The sequence below is a fragment of the Netta rufina genome (genome assembly GCF_964035555.1).
Source record: "Netta rufina genome assembly, chromosome: 19".
NCBI classification, from domain to species: domain Eukaryota; kingdom Metazoa; phylum Chordata; class Aves; order Anseriformes; family Anatidae; genus Netta; species Netta rufina.
Window position 1 is genome coordinate 3,904,162 of NC_140143.1, and position 7,568 is coordinate 3,911,729.

The window sequence follows — 7,568 nt, forward strand, 5'->3', positions numbered from 1 at the left end:
GCTTGCTGCTGCGTTGCTGCAGGTGGGATCTGTCCCAGTCACACCAGTAAGGGCCAGTGGGATGGTGCTGGGCAAGGCGCCCGTCTCTGGCAGCTGCAGAAGTTGAAGCGTTCGTGCTCTGACCCTGTTTGCTCGTGGGAATAACCCAGGGGGGCTCCGCTGGAGCTTTTTTGGTGGCTTTGGGTTCCCAGAGCCCCTGCTGCACCCCAGCCGTGGCTCTCTGCCTTCCACAGACGTTCCCAAATAAATTAATTTCCCAAGAAAAGGATGGAAAGGGAAAGAAAAGCTGGGCTGGCACTTGTGTGGAGCAGGAGCAGCTTCATGGGGCCAGCAGCGGGCTCTCCGGGGGCTCTGCAGGGCTGCGCCCCCCTTCCAGCATCCCCGCACCCCCTGCACCTGGCTGCATGTGCCCACAAGTGCTGGGCGGTGCCAAATTCCTGCTTTTTTACCCCATTTGAGCCATGCCCCTGCAACCCACAGTGCCACCAGCCTGGTCAAAAACCCCACAGTCAATCAGCCCGTGTTGAGGGGGACTCATTAAGTTAATTAGGACCCGTGTCTGAGGCCGGGCACAGCCGGGCGGTGCCATTCAGCCGAACGGGGCTGAGTCGGCTCAAAGCACCCAGGCACCGAGCTGCCAGCGCTGGGGCCACTTCTCCCATCCGTCCCCTCCTGCATCCAGCACATGTTTTGCACTCACACGTGGACGTGCTTGCACTTTTGCACAAGCACACACTCGTCGTGGCACGGTGTCCACGCGCGCACCCCTTGCTCGCGCACGGCTCCGGGGCTGGGCTCGGCAGCCGCCTGCGTTCCCGTATATCACGGGGATGTTGCAAGCTGCTGAAAATTCAAAGTGCTGTTTTAATTATGTGCTGTACGGAAAGCATCCTGCCTCTTGGAAGAGAAGGCTGACGACAGGACTGCCAGGATATTTGCAGTGGCAGAAACCCAGCATCCACCCCAATGTATCTTTAAAAGGGAAAATGTCAGGTTTGCCTGTAAAATAATAACCAACAACCTATAAACAATGACATCACCAGCCACCTCGGTGCTGGGGAAGTGATTTAGAGGCGCCTTGCCTGTGCGAAGCGAGAACATCTGCTCTCTGCTGGAAAGAGGAGGAAGATCTCCTCATCAGCATTAAATTTAAATGAGCCATTCCTCATTTGCACGCTTCTGCGGCGCTCCGCTCCCTGCAAAAGGGTGACTGGGGAGCTCAGGTTTTGTTGGAAGCTCAGCGAGCAGGTTCTCCCTCGCTGGCTTTCGAGAAGTGTGTGGGAATAACGCTTTTCTACCCAAGAAGGCACCAACTGTGCCGTCACAGCTTGGCGAGCACCCAGGCGCTTTGGGGTCACTTCTCGTCCCAGCGCTTGGGGTTCAGCATCCCGTCCTGCTGCACCCAGAGGACTGAGAGGCCAAAATCTCAGCGTTCCCATGGATGTGTCAGCAAAATCTGGCATTTTTGGTGAATCGGAGATTGTTTTTGTGTTAAATGAGGGCAGGGCGAGGCAGCCGCGTGCGGCACCTGGAGCCGCTCGGCTGCCCGCTCCCCACCAGCCACCTGCGTCGCGAGCTGCTGGCAGACTCCGGCGTGCTCCACATTATTCTTAATTATATTTTACTTTAAAGGGCCATTAATTACAAAGATTTCCCAGCAGAGGTCTTAAAGAAAAAAAAAAAAAAGCGAGAGGGAAAAAAATAAAAAGCCCCTTCCGCATCAAGGGGTGGTGTGGGCGAGCTGGAGCGGGGGCATCGAGGGGGCTAAGGAGAAAAAGGGGGTGCAGAAAGCCCGGTGGCACTGGGGGTGTCCCTAATTTGTGAGCATCATTGTGCCTGGTGGCATCTGGTGGGGACCGAGCCAAGCACAGAGCAAGGGCCCTGGCTCCTGGCACCCAAAATCTGGGCTCCTGCTGGCCCCGAGGGTGTCTGGAAGCAGGGACCCCACAGGCAGCCGCGTGCCACCAGCTTGGGGGGGGGGGGGTCTCCTTCCCTCCTGCCCCAGGCCTTTTCCTCCCAGCCCCCCGAGGTCTGCATTTCCCCATCCTCCTGCTGTTCATCTCCTCAGCAGAGCAGGAAACATCCACGCTCATTTATGTTCATTTAATATTCATTTATTTTAAAGTCATTTGGGTCATTTGCAGCAGGAAAAGCTGTGGTATGGGGACAAGGGAAGGGCTGGGATGGGTGCAGCCCCCTCCCGGACCTGTCACCTGGGTCTGGGACATGCTGCAGGGCTGGGATTTGGTGCCCTCACCCCCCCAACAACAGCACAGCCCTGGCGAGGGGGGATCTAATGAGTCTGACCTGCAGGGCAGCCCCACCTCCAGGTCATCCACCTCTTCTCAATTAGCACTGGCCCAGCTGGTGCCCATCAGTGCTGTGGGCTCTTCTCCCCCTGGCTGCTGGCCCTATGGGTGCTGCTGCGGTGCTGGGGGGGAAAAATGCTCTGTCTGAGGCTCCTAAACATGCAGGTAAGAGCTGGGGGGTGAGGGTTGTCCTAGGGGGGGGCTCTTGGTGGGCTTATGCCCAGGAGGTGGAGGTGGGAGTGTTGCCGCGTGTCCTTGGCTGCTGTGGTTTTTCTGCATGGAGAGCTGGGGGGGATTTTCTGGAGCTGTTTGGGAGGGCTGTAGGTGACTGTGGGTGTGCTGTTTGTGAGGTTCCTCTTTCCCACTAAACCCACGTGTGCTGAGCAAGGTCTCTGCACCCTGGTCCCTCCCGAGCTGAGATCTGAGCCCTGCAGCCCGTCCCCAGCTGCTGCACTGTGGCCTCCTGGTATCTCACGGCTCAGGTTGGCATTTCTGGGCTTTATTCCCCACTTCCCCAGGGTTACCCTGAGCTGTGACGATGCCTTTAGAGTTCAGGGGGATTTTGGCAGCGCTTCCAGCCCTGCTGGGGACTGAGACTGGTGCGCTCGGGATTGCCGCTAACGTGCACCGCAGCACTCGGGGCCGTGGGGCTCAGCAGCAAGCTCCTCGTTTCCCTCTTGTCTCCTCCTGTCAGACAAGATTTGAAGATTCAATTACAGTGGGAGCCGCTGATAGAAGCGGTGCTGGCGTGCTGCTGGCTCCCAGCACCCGCGCTGCATGGGAACCAGATGAAAGGCGAGAGCAGCGTGAGGGGGTGGGGAGAGGAGGCACTGGGAACGGCGGCTCTTGATGGCTGACAAAGATCCTGGGAGGAAAAGGCAATAAATGAGGGCTTGGGGTGGCTGGGGAAGGTTTGGGAGTGTGGCACTGGAGCTGCAAACCCACATCTGCTTGGGTGCCCATCACCATCCCGTGTGCGCCCGGTGGGGCCAATTTGGGTGTCCCGATGGGCACCTGCTTGAAAGCACCACGATGCAGCCTGCCTGAATGCGCCTGATAGAGATTTTTTGCCTAAAATCTGGCCTAACAGAGCCAGATCTCTGCAGCAGCAGTCACACACACGTGGCAGGGCTGGACTTCACCGTGCAGAGGGCTCAGCGGTGTCACGGTGCTGCGGGATGCAGGGCAAGCCCTCCGCAAAGGATGGATGCGCGCATCAGGCGGGGAGCTGTCTCTGGCAAGTGGCACAGCAGAAGGCTGGATTTCAGTCAAGATTATTTTTTTCCCACCCCTTCTGAAGGCTGCCTCTTCCTTGAAAGCCGTGCTTTGTTTGTGCACTAACACTTCAGAGTGATGTGGGGACAATCTGGAGCGCCGCGGCTGCTGGTGCGCAGCACCGGGGCCTCTCAGCAGGGCACGGAGACAGCCCCGACTGAATTCACAGGGAATGCTGGAAAATATTCAGTAGGGCCAATATCCAGCACGGTGCTGGGTGTGCTCAGCTCCTTCCCAGGCTCTGCAGTGGGGTCCCTAGGAGAACAGCACATGGTCTTGGTGGAGCAGCAGGAATAACCCTCCTGGTTCTGAGCGACCTTTCCAATGGACCCGTTTGTGTCTTGGTGTCTCCATGTGGTGTTTGGGCTCTCAGCCCCAAAACAGTTGTGGGTGCGAGGATTTGTCCTTGAATTCTGTATGAGGGGGTTGTTTTTGTGGGGCTGATGGCTCTTTGCTCCTTCTGAGGGTCAGAGATGAGATCTGGCCACTGAATGCCCACCCACCTCCCGGGGGAGCCTTTACAGACCGATCCCCTCCCTTCCTGGTGTTTCCTGGGTGTAGTGGCAGTTGTTAAGGAAAATGAGGCTTTTTAAAGATAAAGGAGGGGGGTTGGACTGGAAAACCGGGTTCCACTCTCAATTATATTGTGGTCCCATCCGCATCCCAGCGCCGGGAGCCGGACAGAGCTCGGCTCTCGCTGTGCCCAGGCTCTCAGCTATGTCAGTGCCGCAGCCCTGTCCTTGCAGGCGTAGCAGTTCCCAAACCTCAGCCCTGCTCAGGCACGGATTGATTGTGCACCAAACAGTCGAGGTGCAAACGTTGATCATGCAGGAAAGTGCAGGTCATCAGCCAAAAATAAGTGGTCCCCAGCTGGATTTGGTAAGTCCGCTTCACAAACCAAGCGGATCACGCCAGTGGTGTCCGTCCCCCCTGCGCAGTGGTTGTGCTTCGTGCCGTAGTATATTTTCCCTACTTGTCTGGCTCTTTGGTTAATAAAGATGGAGAGAGACAAAAATATTCATTAAAAAGAAAAAAAAATAAAAATAAAAATAAAAGATGGAGCCCTGCCTGTAGCCTCTAGCAGCTGGGAGAAGCAATTGCTCAATGAAACGGAGACCTCCAGGGTGGCTGCTGGTGCTCAGGGCTGGGATTTGGGGGTGGGGGGATTTGGGAAGCCCAGAGCCCTGGGTGTCTGGTGGGGCCGTGGGATGCTCGGGGCGAAGGCCACAGCTGTGGCACCGCAGGGACGGCTGCTGCTGCGGGGCGGAGGGAGGAGGGCGAGGGAGCGGTGATGAAAAAGGGAATTAGCAATATAAGCTCTGGGAAAAAGCAGCTGTCGGATGGGGTTATGCGGGGTTAAGCCGTTATCTCGGGCTGTATCGAACGTGTGGCTGGGCTCTCGCTGCTCCTCCCAGGTCATTAGGCGCTGTCCTGAGGAGTGAATGTGCCGAAACCCTCAGGCTGGGGGCTCTTGGCGTGGGCGCTGATGGATGGGAGCACCACGGGGCGGCTGCGATGGATGGAGCCAGGGCTGGGAGGAGCAGGGGAGAGACCCTGGGACCTGGGGTTGTGTGGGAACAGGCTCGGTGGGAAGGTAGAAGGGCAGGAGAGGTGGGCAGGATGCTCTGTGCTGTCCCCATGCCGTTGTCACACCAGCTGAGATGCAGCAAGTGGCATTTCTTGTGAGGTTATCACTGATGGGACGGCCCCGTGGCACGCGGTGTGTCGATGCTGGCACAGGGGTTTGGGGGCAGCCCTCAGAGCACGTCAGCAACACCCCGTGTGTGTGAGCTGCTGGTGGGAGCCCTGCCCTGCCCCAGCCCGTGGCACCAAGGCGAGACATGTGTTTCCTCCCCGCTTCCGAGGCGTGAGAAGAGTGAGCTCTGTGCCTCGTTGCGATTTATCGCCCGGCCCCGAGCCAGACGCCTGGATGGCTTCAATCTGCAGCTCCCAGAGCTGATAGAAATATCACCCTGTCACATTAACATCACCCACAGCTACCGCAGCTGCGTGTCGGCAGCGGAGCAGCCAGCGACCTGCTCCCACAGGGCTGGAGCCCCCGGGTTGGGGCTGGCTCCATCGCGCCTCCTCCTCCTCCTCCAGGGGCTGCAGCTCCCCGTGGCTGGCTCCGAGCCCCCCTCACCGCACCACAGACGCCTTGGGTGAGCACCCACCCGCCTCCAGCTCCCCCCCAGATGCTCACGATGCCTTTCCTAGAAGTACCAGCGAAATGCAGTGTGTTTTTTTGTGCTGAAAAAGCATGGAAATGGCAGCGGGGAGCACAGCAGGATGGCCAGGCTGATGGTGAGGCTGCTGCCTCCCTTCCCTCCTTGGGCATCGGGGGCAGAGCGGGGTGCTCAGCTCCTGTCCCTGTGGTGCTCTGCGTAATTTGGGGGGCATTGTGTTAGCTACCGAGCTGTCGGAGGTACGGCTGGTGTTGTGGTGTGATTTGGAGCCCCTCCAAAGCCACCCAGCCCTAAAACTCCTGCCGCCGCCCGCCCTGTCCCCGCCTCACCCCCATCCCTCTCCCCTGTGCTATCTTCGGTCTAATTAGGAGGCCAGGGCGGCGCGTGTGAGGCGAATGTGACCTCATTAGTTTCTTAGGCTGTATTGAAACTTCTTCTTCTCATTTACATCCCAAATCCCTGAACGCACGTCTCTGCTCTCCGGGGTCGCTGCTGCTGCTTTCCAACCCTTCTGGCAGGGCTCTGGGCCGCAGCCGCCTGCCCTCCCCCTGATCGCTTGTTCCACTTCTGCCTCGAAGCCGAACCCCTCGTGGGTTTGTGGGGGGCAAATTCCTGGTTCAAAGTGAGGGGGGGTGAGAAAGGCTCCTGGGGGAGATGCCTTGTGCTGGGGCGCTATCCTGTACCCATGGGGATGGGGTGTGGGGGGAGCAGCGAGCACCCCTGCCCTTCAGCGCCTCTGTTTGCTGCAGCACGCGGATGCCCAAATCCCACTGGCTTCATCCTCCTGACGTTCAGAGGCTTCCTTTCAAGCTCTGAGGATGTACAGCCCCGTGGAGCCCTTCTTTTTCCATCCTAGTTGGAAGGAGAGCGCTCTCTGCAATGGGAAAGTTTGCGTGGGCTCTCCTGTGTGATGTTGGATCCCTTTATAGGGCAGGTACCTCCGAAAGCAAGATGTTTCCAGCTCTCGCAACGAGCATAATTCTTGAAAACGTACGCAATAAACAAAACGAGCCAAATGTAATTAAAATGGAGACAGCATATAATCTGGTAACCCACTTAGAGGCTCAAAGCTTCGGCTTTTTTTTAAAAAAATGTTTGCTCCCAATCCATTTAAATAAACAGAACGCCACACAAAGGCTCTCTGTACATTATCAGGACACAAAGAGAAGCGGATCAAAAGCAGCTGTGGCCGGGCTGTACATATGTAGCGAGGAAATTGCTTGATCTCACGTTGCACCTTGCACATGCAAACGCGTCTGCGGCCCTCGCTGTGCGCTGCAGCCGAGCTGCTGCTGCTGCTCCCCCCTGTGCTCTGCGAGGGGTGGCGGCAGGACCCCCGCTGGGCTCCCCCCTGCTGTCCCACCCCTTGTAGTGCTGGGAGATGGGTACGGCGAGGTGGGACCCGTGGGTGGCCCCGTGTCACCCCTTGTGCTTGGTTAGGGTGCGGTGGGACCCATGGGTTGCCCTATGTCACCCTTTGTGCTTGGTTAGGGTGTGCTGGGACATCCTTCTGCGTGGCCTGGGGGGCTCCTGGGGTGTGATTGATGTCTCCCTACAGCGTGAGGATGTGCTGGGGGTGCTCTGTGGTGTCTGCGTGTCCTGGATGCTGTGGTAGGTGTGGGGAGAGGCCAAAGCTGGCTGAGCTGCGCCCTCCCCGTGGGTGCACACAGCAGAGTCCGGAGGGGTGAACTGCTCAGAAACTCGGGAAATGGATGGGAATCCTCTTCCTTACCGCCTGTGCCACGGGTTCTCTGCTTGGCCGGTGTCACGCAGGCCGTGTGCTGCCACGTTGCGTCCC